The sequence below is a fragment of the Gekko japonicus genome, unplaced genomic scaffold, assembly GCF_001447785.1.
Source record: "Gekko japonicus isolate JY-2015 unplaced genomic scaffold, Gekko_japonicus_V1.1 scaffold1353, whole genome shotgun sequence".
Lineage (NCBI taxonomy): Eukaryota > Metazoa > Chordata > Lepidosauria > Squamata > Gekkonidae > Gekko > Gekko japonicus.
The window spans coordinates 70,190-84,643 of NW_015164710.1; the positions used below are offsets into that span (position 1 = coordinate 70,190).

General features: G+C 44.2%; 1 protein-coding gene across 1 annotated transcript in view; it reads left to right on the forward strand.

Annotated features, from left to right (window-relative positions):
- The window catches only part of LRP1 (LDL receptor related protein 1), a 491,602-nt gene that overhangs the window by 41,363 nt on the left and 435,785 nt on the right, over positions 1 to 14,454 (forward strand). The window lies entirely within an intron of this gene.

Sequence of the window (14,454 nt, forward strand, 5' to 3'; positions counted from 1 at the left end):
CCGAGTTTCAAGACAAGATGAACAGAAGTGGTTTGCCACTGCCTGCCTCTGTGTAGTGACCCTGGTCTTCCTTGATGAGTTCCCATCCAAGTACGAACCAGGGCTGACCCTGCTTATCTTCCATGATCTGACGAGATCGGGCTAGCCTGGGCCGTCCAAGTCAAGCCTAAACAGAGTTACACCCTTCTAAATCCATTGAAGTCAGTGGGTTTAGAAGAGTCTAACTCTGCTTAGGATAGCACTGGCAGTGTGGGGCATCTTATGATGCTCAGAAAAGTTCAGAAAAGCTTCCAACACACCCACAAGAGGCTGTTACAGGGTGATCTGTTACCTTCAAGCTCTGCCTTTGGCTTTCAGTTCACTACCGTTAACTTGAAAAGACGTGTATTCATATAATTTACAAAGTCCCAAATCTGTGTGTTTGAATTTTCCCAGGTTCTGGGCCTCTACCACCTGCAGTGGTGGTGAGTTCCAAAGAGTCAAACTTTTCTTCTCTGTTGATTATTTACTCATAGACATTTGGCAGTTCTGAAGACTGCTCCAAGTAGTTCGAGGAGCTGCGGTGGCTCTAGTGGTTAAGACGCTGAACTGCAGGCTGTGGAAGGTCAGTAGTTCAGCAGTTCGAGACCCGGGTTGCCGCATGACGGAGTGAGCTCTCGTCTCTAGTTCCAGCTCCTGCCAACCTAGCAGTTCGAAAGCAAGAAATTGCAAGTAGATAAACCGGTACCACTTCAGTGGGAAGGGAACAGTGTTCCGTGCGCCTTGGTGTTTAGTCATGCCAGCCACATGACCACGGAAACATCTTCGGACAGTGCTGGCTCTTCGGCTTTGAAACGGAGATGAGCACCGCAACCCTAGAGTCGGATTCCAATGGCTTTCGAGCAAGGGAACCTTTACCTTTACCAAGTAATTTATAATCCCGCTTTTCCTGTCTGACGAGCCATTTGGATTTGGTAATGTTTATTGCAGATGTACGAAATACCTACCTCTGTCTGACAAAGCTTTGCTCTGTCTGGCAAAGCAAATGAAGGTGTTTTTTAATTTTTGTTTTGGTTAGGATTGGGGATGGAGGATATGTATGCCATTGCAGTAGGCGTCTCACGTCTCGGCGGCAGAGGATCGATTCGTCCTGAACGTCTTTTGCCTAGCTTGCAACATCCTCTGCTGCCAGCGAGCTAAATGAACACTGTGTTTATTGTTTCCTCTCATGTACTGTGTCTCTTGTCCGGTCTTCAGTTCTCTAACCGGGATCCAGGCAGAGGGTAGAATACTAATCTTTGGACCCTAGGCTTCAAATCTCACAAGCAGCTGCTTTTTCTGCAGTTTGCTGGTAGCTGTGTCCAGAGTCTGGGAACTAAATACGTTCTTCCCACAGTACCTCTCCAAGCCTTTGTGCATCAATGCTGTACCTGGGTGCAATCCTTTGTGCATCAATGCTGTACCTGGGTGCAAGGCAATTTGTGATCGTATTTCCTCGCATGCATTGTTTTTACAGCTGCCTAAAGGTGAACTTTATGCCCACCATTAGGCCAAGAATGCTGAGATCTGCTGATAGCAACTTGCTGATGATCCCTGTCCCTAGGGAGGTCCGGCTGCCCTCGACTAGGGCCAGGGCCTTCTTGGTCCTGGCTTCGGTCTGATGGAACTCTCAGGGCCCTGTGGGATCTGATGCAGTCCCTCAGGGCCTGTAAGGCAGAGATGTCCCGCCAGGCTTTTAGTTGAAGGCAGCAAGGGGAGGTTAAGACTGGCACCCTCTCTTTCTTTTTTCTTCTATGGCCCCCACATACCCTTCCCTGCCCTGTTGTGTGGGGACAGCGGTGTGACCAGCATGGGAGATTATTTATCACCATCTTGATTGGTTTCAATTTCTGTTATTATCAGTAATTTTAATTATATATAATTTGTATTTTTAAATGTCCATAGTGTTGTTAATCGCCCAGAGCCTGCCTTGCAGGGTGGGCGATTCATAAGTTTAATTAAACAAACAAGCAAACAAATTCATTTTTGGGAGAGGACTTTTAATTCTCTCCCCCCCCCCAACCCAATGGAAGATGAATGCAGAGTTGCTTGCAAGACCCAAGATTATGGTTCTTTTGCCGTCGATTCGCCATTTCAGTTATTTATATCTAACACACCTTGGCAGAGCGCTGTGTGCAGCAGCAAATAGTTTCAGCATTACGCTTTGGCTGAAACGTCTTGTTTTTGTTGTGTCCCTCCATTTAAAAGAAGAAATGGTACAACTGCTTGCCAGAGCCAGCCTGTTGAGTCTGATTCCATTGGATAAGAAACTCCTCTCCAGTGTTCTTGGTTGTTTCCTATACTAAATATAAATTATGATGTGTTCTTGAGTCTAAGAAGAAACAGCAGTAATAGCTGCAGTCTTGCATACACTTGCATCCTTCCCTATCTAGAAATCAGTAGCAGCACTTGGACATTTAAGAGTGGCTTAAAAGTTTTACAGGGCTAGCAAGCTGATAGAGAGAGAGAGAGAAGTAGAAAGCAGATTTTTTAATTTTGTTCCGAGGACACTTGCATCACTAGCAGCCGAAGGGAAGCTAATTGAGTTTAAAGTTGACTTTTCCAGGCAAATCAATTAATACAGTGAAATGATGTTGCTTTGTCAAAATTAAGCACAAGCGACAAGTTCTAAACCCAATTATTGTTCTTGCTATCACATGCAATTTGCTGGAAGGCTCATATACATGCTCTACGAGTAAACGACTTGTTCACTTGAAAGACCTCTACTTTAGGGTGAGTGCCTAGTTTTACCCCATATATTAGAGGTTTGGGGATGTTACATTAATGTGAACTGGAGCCCACCGACTGCATGTAGTGGAGCATGTGCTAGAGATGTGATCCTTCCGGTATGCTTAGTTGACATATCGTGTAAACTGGGGGTGTATACATATTTACCATGTGCGTACAGCCTTGGTATGCACAGACTGGATTTTTAAGGGTTTGTGTTCATATAAACTAAGGTTGTACACATATGGTAAATACACACATTGCCCCTTTTCACACAACGTGGACATAGTGTGTACTGGAAGGATAGCAAGTGGCATATGCACCCCTCATATAGTTAGTGGACTCCCACTATGCATTACTGTAATATCTAAAGAGGTCCCTAGATTCAGGTACCACAGGTACAGCTGTCTTTAATTTGAGAAAAATGTTTGTGTGGATGTATCGGTGGAGGAGCTCAAAACAAAGCAAAAAAATCAAACTTAAGTTGACTGCTAAGTGTGTGGCATTCGACCATTCAGTTAGTGCTGAGGCTGGCAGTAAGTTATCATTTTAAATATTTAGCTCGCAACTCACTATGAGCAAGAGTTGTGTAGGCTTAATGTTGCTGTCTAGAAAATATGTCAGCAAATGGTCACCCCTTTATGGAGAATTGGCTGATGCACTCAAGTTCTTCTGGAATAAGTGGCAATTGTTTGGGTGGTTTTGCGGCCACCCACCCACGTGGAACTTGCTCCACATGGTGACGCAGATCACTTCCTGTGAGACAACCAGATGAGCTCAATTAGCAAATGTTTTTATGTAGGCACACCCCAAATAAAAATGAGTCTGGGAAAGGCAGCAAGGAGTTAAGTCAACTTCCAAGTTAAAAGGGATTCCATTGGCTTGGGGAAGTAGCAGTTTCCTTTTTAATTTTGCATCTCCGGTCAACGCAGCTGGCAGAATTCACATATTACCCACCGGATAATTCAGCCCTGTAGCTCACCGTTTTGTGTGGGGCACGATTTTACTGCTCTGCACTAACTCTGTATCCCTTTTTAAAAATTACAGCCTGCTAGGAAAACTGTTGTTTTAACGTGTCCAAGAGCTTTTTGAAGCCCATCAATCTAGCCCATTTACTTAATTCCATGCAGGGCTTTGTTCCCTAGCGCTGTTTTAGATGTCTTAGATTGGTGGAGTGAATAATGAGTTTGGATAATGGATTCGAACAGCAGCTTATTTGTGTCTGGCATAACAGTCGGACAAGTGTATCCCCCCCTTTTCATTGGGTGGCAAGTGGGGTTGTGCCGAGAACAGTCGCAACGTTCTACCTGTTAACAAATCCCTCTTCTGATTAGTGGTGCCTATTGATTACAAAGCTGAATCAAATCAAAGCCAGGCCTTTTTTTCTTCCTCCCAAAGGACTGGCCCATTTGGGTCACCTCTGTTAGTCTGTTTTTGTTGTGCTTGGAAGCCTGAGGCTTTTCTATGTGCTTTGGCATCCAGGGAATTTGTCTGGTTCTTGTTCCACCAAAACACATGCAGGATTGCCGTCCTTTCCCATGCTAGGTAGGAGAGACAGAGATTTTTTTTGGGGGGGAGGAAGAAAACGTTTCTGTTATGTGTCCAGTTGTAAAGCTCGAGCATCACTTTGAGCCTGGCAAGAGACAGGAGGAAAAACATGTTGCTGGTTTATAGGCCCTCTGAAGAAAAGGCCGACCAAGGCCTCTTGGAAGGTCATCTTGGGTCTGCACCTTTTGTTTGGCTTTCCTTCCTGTTGCTAGTGGTTACAACTCGAGGCAGCTCCCATTGACGACTCTGTCTGGAAAAGGGTGAAACCTTTAGTAAAGAATTTAAAAGGAAAAGAAAAAAAAGAACTAACCCTACATTTCTGTTTCCCTCTCCCTCCAAGGGGTTTGAGGCAGCATACCATCTCTCCTCATCCTCACAGTAACCCTGTGAGATAGGATAAGTTAGGAGCGAATGACTTGTCCTAGGTTATGATCTGAGGTTTGGATCTGAGGAGGATTTTTTTTTTTAAACCTTGGTATCTAGATCATTGGAAGGGGTTTTTTTTCCCTCTCCCACCATCCTTACCATGATTTATTTGTTCAACCCAAGAAGCCTGTGCTTTGCCACTTGACATTTTAAAGCAAGATTTAATGGTTAGGATTAAATTACTGGATGCAACAGGAATGCTTTAAAACCCTGCATTTCCCCAGATATCCTGCTGCTTTTCTTTTTGGCAAGTCTTAGAGAGAGAGGCCTTGCTGACCAAATGCTCTTATGAAAGCTGAGGGAACTGCTTTCTTCCCTCCTTTATGACTCGACAAACGTGTGACAAAAACGTGTCTGTTCTGAGGAGTAAACAATGATAGGTTAGCCGCTCAACTCCTGAAGAGAGCTTACCTCCCCAGCGTTAGTGTCGAGTGAAGACTTCTACCCCCCCCCAATTGATAAACAACTTTGGACCGTGATTTCTAGTAGTGCCCTGAATTTGTTTGTGTGTGTGTGTGAGTGAGAAAGAGAAGGGGAAATGGTCAAAATCCCTCCCCGCCATAGATAGAGCAGTTGGCCCTCCATTTTGTGCTAAAAGCTTGCCTACGAAAATATGTGTGCACTTCGGATTCTTAAAAGTGTATAAGAAAAGTTTGGTTGTGAACTCTTGTTAGTATGGAGCATCTCTCCCATTCCCACCTCCCGATCTTAAATAAAAATAAATCTTCTCATCTTTTTGGGCAGAAATCCAGTCTTGGAACTAGGCCAAGAGAATCCTTTTCTTTTGTTTCACCTCACTTTTTATTGTTTGGAAAAGGAAGCGTTCCATTTTAAATTGCTTCCTGAGATGCCGGCCATTGAAGGCTTTCTACCCCTGCGCTGGGTTGTGAAAAGCGTGAACATCTTCCTTTGCGGAGGCCAGCACTTTTATCCAGTCCCACTTTCTAGTGGGATATAATAAAGCTGTGTGTAATTCCAACAATCTAGTCCTAGGGCAGTCTATGCTTGTCTTATAACCTCTGTGAGTAAAATCTCTTCTTCCACGGCTAATATTTCATAGCCTGTGTAGGGTTCCCAAATCCCCGCACATCCCTGGCCAGCTCCCGGAGCGACGGGATGCTCCCCCGCCAGTAAGGATTTTTGATTTGGCAACCCTAAGCCTGTGTTAGGTGGATTGAATATAATTGAATAGATTTCAGTGATTTTTTGTTTTGTTTTTAGGTACCCAAATGAGCACTTTATACAGTGGACTAATTGATTTCAGCCAACCCTATTACCAAGCCCTGACCTGGACACCCCAGGCTAGCCTGATCTTGTCAGATCTAGGAAGCTAAGCAGGATTGGCCTTGGTTAGTATTTGGATGGGAGACCACCAGGGAAGTCCACGTGGATGCGCAGAGGCAGACAATGGCAAACCACCTCTGAAGTCTCTGGTCTTATTGACCGTGGCACTTAAGTTGTGATAACTGCTTTTGAGTCTTTGGTTCAAATTTTACCTTCCTCCACAAGGAGAGGGTGCAGAGCTCTACTGAACAGCTTTGCATTCAAATGATCCCTGGTTTCACACCTGGTAAAAAGGATCTCCAAGAGCAGTAGGAAAAAGTGTGTCTCTGTCTGAGACCCTTGAGAACTGCTGTCAGTCAGTGCGTACACTGCTGGGCCAAATGGTGATTTGACTTTGGGTGTTCAGTTTGCATTCAAACAGTTTGCAGAGTTAGAAGCCAACTGTGTTCAGTGCCATTAATAAAACAACATATGAATGCTGGAATTCCAAAATTGTGTGCTGTGAGAGGGGCTGCCCTGAAAAATTAAAGCTACCACATCAACCTAGCTTGCTGGTCTCCACTGGAGGCCCTATGCAGCATAGAACCCACCCCCAATTTCTCTTCCTATATATATGAGGAGTGACTTTATCCTTGAATCATGGCTTCATGAATCCAGGTTTTCATTTAGTGAAATGATATGTCTGCCTAGTGAGGATCGATTGGCTATATTCATTTGATGAAGTGGGCTGTCCTGTCCACGGAAGCTAATGCCAGAATAAGTTTTTGAGGAGCCCCATGAGTCCTGTTTCTTTCTGCTGACTTAACATGGCTACCAGTCTAGAACTGAACTTTGTGGGACTTTGTTTAAATGTTCTATCTGTTGATTGGAACACACGTGAAGAAGCCTTGTATGTTGTGTGAGACCACTGGTCTTTTGAAATTATTGTTGTGTCTTCTGCCTGGCTGTGGGTCTCCAGGGTATTAGGCACAGGTCCTTCATATCACCTACTAGTTGATCTAGTTTAACTGGAGATGCTGGGGATTGATCCTGGGACCTTCTGCATGCAAAGCAGATGATCCATCACTGAGCCATGGCTCGTAATTGGGTGTTCACCCTTATTCTCTGGGAAATGGGCCACAAAACGTTGTTTTCCCTCTTTCTGCATGTTTCAGGAATTTAAAGAGCCATGTCCTATTTGACAGTGGGAAACGCAGGGTAGAAACATTTTAATAAATGTGATTCTATCATCTTTCCTACCAAATCCTCCCATTGTCTGCTCATAAGCTGAAGAGCCGTTAATAGTTTTCCTTGAATGGTAACTGCTTCAACGAATCCCACTGATTCCTTCTTACTGCCTTTAAGCTTTGCGTTTTTTTGGACTATATACGTCATCACTGAGGTTTGCAAAAGAAGATAAATATTAACTTAAAAAAATACATGCTAAGCTCAAAACTAGCCTTTGACGGCCCATTCTGTGTCAGAGAAGCAGGTAATTGGTCTCTGAGCAGAAATGTGCTGGTATGAATGCCAAGACGGATAGGGTAATGTCTGACTTCTGTGTTCCAGACCAGACATAACTGTACAAGATCTCTCTTTAATCATTTTTACCAGTTATAAGCGGATGGGACATTTCATAGTGCCAAATCTCTTTTTTTTAATGGCCGTTAAATGGGTTTTTGGAACTAAACAGAATTCTTCCCCCCGCCCTTCCCTCATTTCAGAATGCTTGTTTATGGAAAAAAGAACCTTTCCATTGAGATTTTAACCTGATAGCTTATGCTGGATTTTGTTATTTGGTTTTTGGGCTCCTCATGAGATGAATTTACTGGGCCGTTTCATGCAGGGGATATTTCTAATATATACACAAATTTCTAATATATACACAGATTTGCACAAATAAGGTTGACATTTTATTACCTCTGTAGATTAAAAGCATGAGGAAAAGCAAGATCTCTGGCACCCAAATAGTGGTACTCAACATGTGCTGGTCATAGAATCATAGAGTCGGAAGGGATCTCCAGGGTCATCTAGTCCAACCTCCCTCCACACCTGCAGTGACCACGGTTCCACACCCAGAAGATGACAAAAAACCTCCAGGATCCCTGGCCAAACTGGCCTAGAGAAAAATTGCTTCCTGGCCCCAAAGTCACAATCAGCATTTCCCTGGGCATGTAAGAAAGGGCCGCAAGAGAACTAAGCATTGAGGCAACCCTTCCTGCCCTCCCTCTCATGATCTGCCTAAGTTCACAGTATCCGCATTGCTGTCAGATGGCCATCTAGCCTCTGTTTGAAAACCTCCAAAGAAGGAGAGCTCACCACCTCCTGAGGAAGCCTGTTCCACTGAGGAAGCACTCTGTCAGGAAGTTCTTCCTAATGTTTAGCCGAAAACTCTTCTGATTTAATTTCAACCCGTTGGCTCTGCTCCGACCTTATGGTGGTGTTCATTCCGCATCAGACTGATCACCGGTGGCAAAGCAGAATCAGCCCATGATTGTAACATCAAAACTTATGGGGATTGTACCTCTGCTGCAGTTAGGAAATTGGGTTTTTTTTGCATGAGTGTGTATCAAGTGAAGATTTGAGGAATTTCCCCTCCTTCTGGTGATACTGAGCAGGTTGAACTGTAACTATAAACTTTTCCACTGTGGGCTAGACTAGATGGGACACATTTATATGCGAAGCATGTTAAATGTGGTGTGTGCCTCAGTCTCGTATAAAGAAGGGGTACATAACATATGTGCTGTCAAGTCACAACCAACTTATGGAGTCTCCCTCAAAGGGCTTTTAAGGCAAGTGAGAAGCAGAGATGGTTTGCTATTGCCTACCTCTGGAGAGCAATGTTCCCTCTAAGCTGAGTTAGTGTGAGCTAGCTCACAGTTTTTTAGCCTCCGGCTCACACATTTTTGTCTTAGCTCAGGCAGGATGGCTCCAGAGCAAACTAATGTATGCAGTAGCCAAATTGCTCGCTCACAAATTTAATGCCAGTAGCTCACAAGGTAGAATTTTTGCTCACAAGACTCCACAGCTTAGAGGGAGCATTGCTGGAGAGTCTTTCTTGGTGATCTCCCGTCCAAGCACCAACCCTGCTTAGCTTCCAAGATCTGACATACCAAACTGCCTTCTCTTCAATACATAAAACAGGAAAAATGATGAAGGATGCAGAAACTTTCCCTGTATGTTTCCTCCCCTTATTCTGTCTCCCAAGGTGATATTCCAATACCAGAGTTTAAACTATGAGGAAGAAATTCATTTGGGGGACAAATTATCACATGGGATGATTCATCTCCCCTTTCTAGTTTACCGTTTTTGCTATATGTCAGATTCCCCCCCTCCCCTTCAACTTTATATAAGATTGGAGCAGACCTGCATTTAAAGATACTTACCTGTCAGTGAGAGGTTTTAACTTTCTAGGACATTTCATTGCTGACCTAAGAATGGCCATTCACCTACAGAGAAGCTTCAAAGGGAGATTAGAATGTGAGATTGCCGATCTTGAATTCATCAACAAGTTTAGGACAATGGACCCTCCCGGGGCTGAATAAGGACATAGGATTCTTATTCCATTACAGATGCAAATTTTCTGCATTTCCCACCTCTATGCATATCTCGCAGCTCTACTTAAACCTATTTACGTTTTGCATTGTGCCCCTGCTTCCTGAACTGGCCCTTATATGTAACACCTCTCCTGCCTTGTGACCTCAATATAAAGGCTATCGGGTCTTCATTACTATTTGTATCTGACAAAGGGAGCTTTGACTCATGAAAGCCTATACCCTGGAAAAATTTCTTGGCTGTTAAGGTGCTACTGGACTCAAATTTTGTTCACAGCTACTGACCTGAAATTACCTGCCTTATGAGAAGCTTGGCATATGTGGTTCAGTCCATTCCTGGAGTAATCCTATAAATGCTGGGAAAGACTTTTCCACAGGAGAGTTTAGCAAATCGGACATTCTGCTTGCTACTGGCCAGGCCTTGTTCAGAGAACAGTGTTAGGTGTTGGGTTTTTGTGCATTACTGGGAAATAGAGGTGGGTCATAGGAAGGTGATGGAAGATAATAAAAGGTATGGAATGTAAAGAGCAGTGAACAAACGAAACAGGATTTGGGCATGTTCAGACCGGAGAAGGGATAAAAGGCAGTTTTCAGAATGGGCTTAAGGTACAGGAAAGAAGATTGAAGTTAAGTATTAGGGAAAGCCTTTTTGACTACGAGATTATGTGGGGGTGCATGTTCTCAGGGTTGGTTTTAAAGGCTTTAAACAATTGAAGGGTTTAAGTTGAGAGGAAGATCTGCTTGGGATGATTAAGGTGTTGCTCATGCGGCCTCAAGTGCAGTGGGAGCAAGCCACCAGACTCAGATTCTCAAATTTTGCCCCGGTGATCATTTAGGGCTGTCACAAAAGAAAAACAAAAACAGTTTTGAGCCTTCCTAGAGTTAACGGAGGCAAATCTGATGGATCAGTTGGTGGCACTTGTGTATATGAGATAGACCAGAGTTGCTATCACACATTGCTAGGGCAGGTTAGTTGGTGGCACTTGTGTATATGAGATAGTAGACCAGAGTTGTTATCACACATTGCTAGGGCAGGCTGGGGTGATAGAATCGTAGACTGTATCATTTCAGAACAGCAGTGGGGTGATGTTATATTTCAGTGCTCAGCCATGTGAGAAGTCTTTTTATGTAGCAAGCGAGCATATTGGAATGAGGGCTGTGCTGATTTTTTCCCACCCTGACGGGCCAGCTTACTCTATGCAAATTGTTTTTGTTTTCATATCATGCAGCAATCAGGAATGCTCTCTCACCCCCGCAATTGGAATTGGTACAGTCCATAATTCTGCTACTCATTTGTTCTGCATAATATATAGCTTGGCTCTGGGCCAGAGCTATACATACGGTGAAACAACGGGTAGGCTGCAGGGGGTGGGAAGGGACCATTTTTTAATGTATAGTCATCCGTGCAGCTAGAACATGGGCAAAGCAAGGATAAAGGCCCTACTCCTTACATTCTTCCTGATGTGCTGGGTTTTTTTGCTTTAAAGATATTCTAAAAAGCAGGGTTGCATTAAAAGAAGGTTACCTCAGATTCAGTCTTAGGTGTTACAGACCATTCTGTTATTTCATCTCAGTACCACAATGCTGACCCACATTTTAATAATTTAGCAGAACATATTTCTTTAGAATGTGGTGGCCCATTCAGGACACAAGAATGAAAGCATGTCTCCTAGCGACTGTGGGTGCCATCTTAGGCCCTGTCCACACGAGGGGTTTTGGGCCGGGAGTGGGCCAGATCGGGGCCGGAGCAAACGGGCGCGATCTCACTGCAACATATGGGCAGCATTGCGCACCCGTCCCCATCCGGCCCTTCCTCCCCAAAACGCATCAAAAATGAACCACCTACCGAGGTGGTTCGTCCACGACGGCCGCATCAACGCCGGCTGTGGGATCGCTGGCCCGTCTTTCTGCCGGCGCATCCCCGGCTCCTGCCTGAACTGCGCATGCTCAGGCATGCGCAGTTCGGCAGTCTCCCGTTCCCCTCTGTCGTTTCCCCCGGCATCTGATCGTGCCGAGGAGGGAATGCGCCGCGGCTCAAGGGATCAATGTGATCCCGCCGCGGCGTGTTTCTTTTGGTGCGGCTTTCAGAAGCCGCGCTTCACCCCGTCCCTTTCCGCCCCGTGTGGCAGGGGCCTTAGAGAGGCTAACCCATTTTACATATTGTGGAGGACCTGGGTGGAGCTGTGGGTATTTTCATTACCTGTTTTCTTTTTCTCTTTTTAAAAATAGCGTGTTACCTGTACTTTTTCATAATTTAGCTTTGTTAGAAATCAAAATAAAGTAGATCAGGGGGGTAGAGAGCTTTTAAGTTCTGAACCTGTGGTCCAAGACTGATTGTGCTACTGAAACCAGGGTTAGATGTTGGTTTGGAAGGCAGATCTTATTTATGTATTTACAATATTTATTACAAGAAAGTTTAGAATAATTTTAAGCACCTCGAATAAAAACAATATATGCAAAATAAAAGAGTTGATGGGAGTCTTTTCTTCAAAAAAAAAGTAAAGAAAACTCAGAGCAGGGCTAGACATTAGATCTTAAAGGAAGGGATGAGGATGGGGGTTATAGAACACGTTTCCTTTGAGATACTTGGAACGCAGACTGTGCAGATTTTTAAACGTGAAAACCAACCTTTTGAAGTGGGTCTGGAAACCAGGTTGAGAATCCATACAATTTGTTTAGTTCTGGTATTGTGTGTCTTTGTCAAGCCGTACTCATCAGTACATGGGTAGCTGCGTTATGTATTTATTGCCTGTAACCTCCAAGGGTAGCTGCATGTAGAATACATTACTGTAATTTGTTTGAGTCCAATGGCACCTTTAAGACCAACACAGTTTTATTCAAGGTATGAGCTTTTGTGTGCAAGCACACTTCTTCAGATACGAAACTTCAGAGACACGAAAGCTCATGCCTTGAATAAAACTTTGTTGGTCCTAAAGGTGCCACTGGACTCAAACTTAGTTCTACTGCTTCAGACCACCAGAATGTAATTTGTTTATTTATTTAGAATATTTATATCCCACAGTAGCTCCTTAGACGCAATGGTGGCTAACAAAGCAACAACAAGTTGCATGGATGCAAAAATGTGAGTCCCTTAATAAAATAAAAGCAACATACAATTGTGGCCAAACCTGCCAACACCCCTGACCACTGTGCCCTCTGAAACAGAACAATTCTGCATGCCTTCCTGAATGCAACCAGAGAAGGAGCCTTTCACACCCAATCTGACAGGTTATTCTAGAAGACTGATATGATTAGAGGAAACTGGATACGCCATACTTAGATGTAACTCCAAACTGTAGCTGAGTCTAACTAGAAGAAGTATCTGAAGAAGTGAGCAGTGACTCACGAAAGCTCACACGCTGCCAGAAATTTTGTTAGTCTTTAAGGTGCTACTGGACTCTTACTCTTTTCTACTGCTACAGACAGACTAACGCGGCTACCCATCTAGAAGAAGGGAGAATGTATGTACAGTGGGGGAGGAGGAGCATATGAGCTCTTGGGGCAGTGGGTTGTTTCCACTGAGCCCACGTGAACATGTGAAGATATGAAGCTGCCTTATACTGAATCAGACCATTGTTCCATCAATGTCAGTGCAGTGTACTCAGACCAGCAGCAGCTAGGGTATCAGTCTAAGGTCTGTTGAGAGCCAGTTTGGTGTAGTGGTTAAGTGTGCGGACTCTAATCTGGGAGAACCGGGTTTGATTCCCCACTCCTCCACTTGCACCTGGCTGGATGACCTTGGGCAAGCCATAGTTCTGATAAGAGCTGTCCTTGAGAAAGAGCAGTTTGTGTCAGAGTTCTCTCAGCCCCACCCACCTCACAGGGTGTCTGTTTCTTCTTCTTCTTCTTCTTCTTCTTCTTCTTCTTCTTCTTCTTCTTCCCCACTACTACATGATCCTTTTAGATGGAGATGCCTGGGATTGAGCCTGGGACCTTTTGCATGCCAAGCAGATGCTCTACCTCTGAGTCACAGCTCCTCAAGAAGTTCAAAGGGTGGGTTGTCAGAGGTTTTTAACAGATCTTTCTGTTATACTCTGGTCAGCCTGTCTCTCTTGAATGGACAGAGGTGTAGATTCTTCAGCCAGGGGTCCGCTGCACAGAAATGAGAGGTGATTCCAGAAGCGGATTACTTGATCTCTTGGAAAAAGCAGTCCAGGTAGTCTTGGATCAGGACATCCTCCGCGTCCTATCTGTTGGAGTTCTTGGATTACTGTGTTTCAGGCATGATGATTGGCTGAAACATGGTGATTTGCTATACAAAAGGTCATATTGAGGGCAGCTTCCCTCAATCCTTCATCTGCCTCAGTTTGGTGCCAGTTCTGACCACTCAGCCATTGAAATGGGAGGTGTTCCTGAGGAAAAGCAGTTTCTCACCCACCAGTTCTGGGGATGCTCTTGTGTAGATGAGAGCAAGCAGCCATATTGGTTGTGAGCTGTTTGCCTGCCAGCTTTTGTGGTCTAAGGAGAAAGGGTAGGCCGGGTTGAAGCCATTCTGAGCAAGCATGGTGGCCAGGCTGAAGCCCTAGAGAGGAAGTGTGGAATAGCGATTAATGGAGTTCAGGTCCCCAATCCGCCATGATGCTTTGCTTTTGGAATGAGTGAAACAAATGACAAGCTTTTACTCAGAAGTGTGTTGTATGAAAATTTTAATGTAAGACAACCAACAGTTTATATAGCATTTCCAGGAATACTTTTTTGTTTAAATGTAAATATGTTTGACGTTAATGTGTTTAGTGATAATACATTATAAAGAGTTCAGCATTCTCAAGCTTATAAAGTTCAACTTAATTTCAAAATATGCTGGTGACTCTATCTTCTGTGACCACCTGTTGTGACTATGTAAGGGTGTCTCTGGCCGAATCATACGCTTTCTTTTGTTTTCTACAGAATTTGATTTCTACTTTGAACTTTTCTCCCC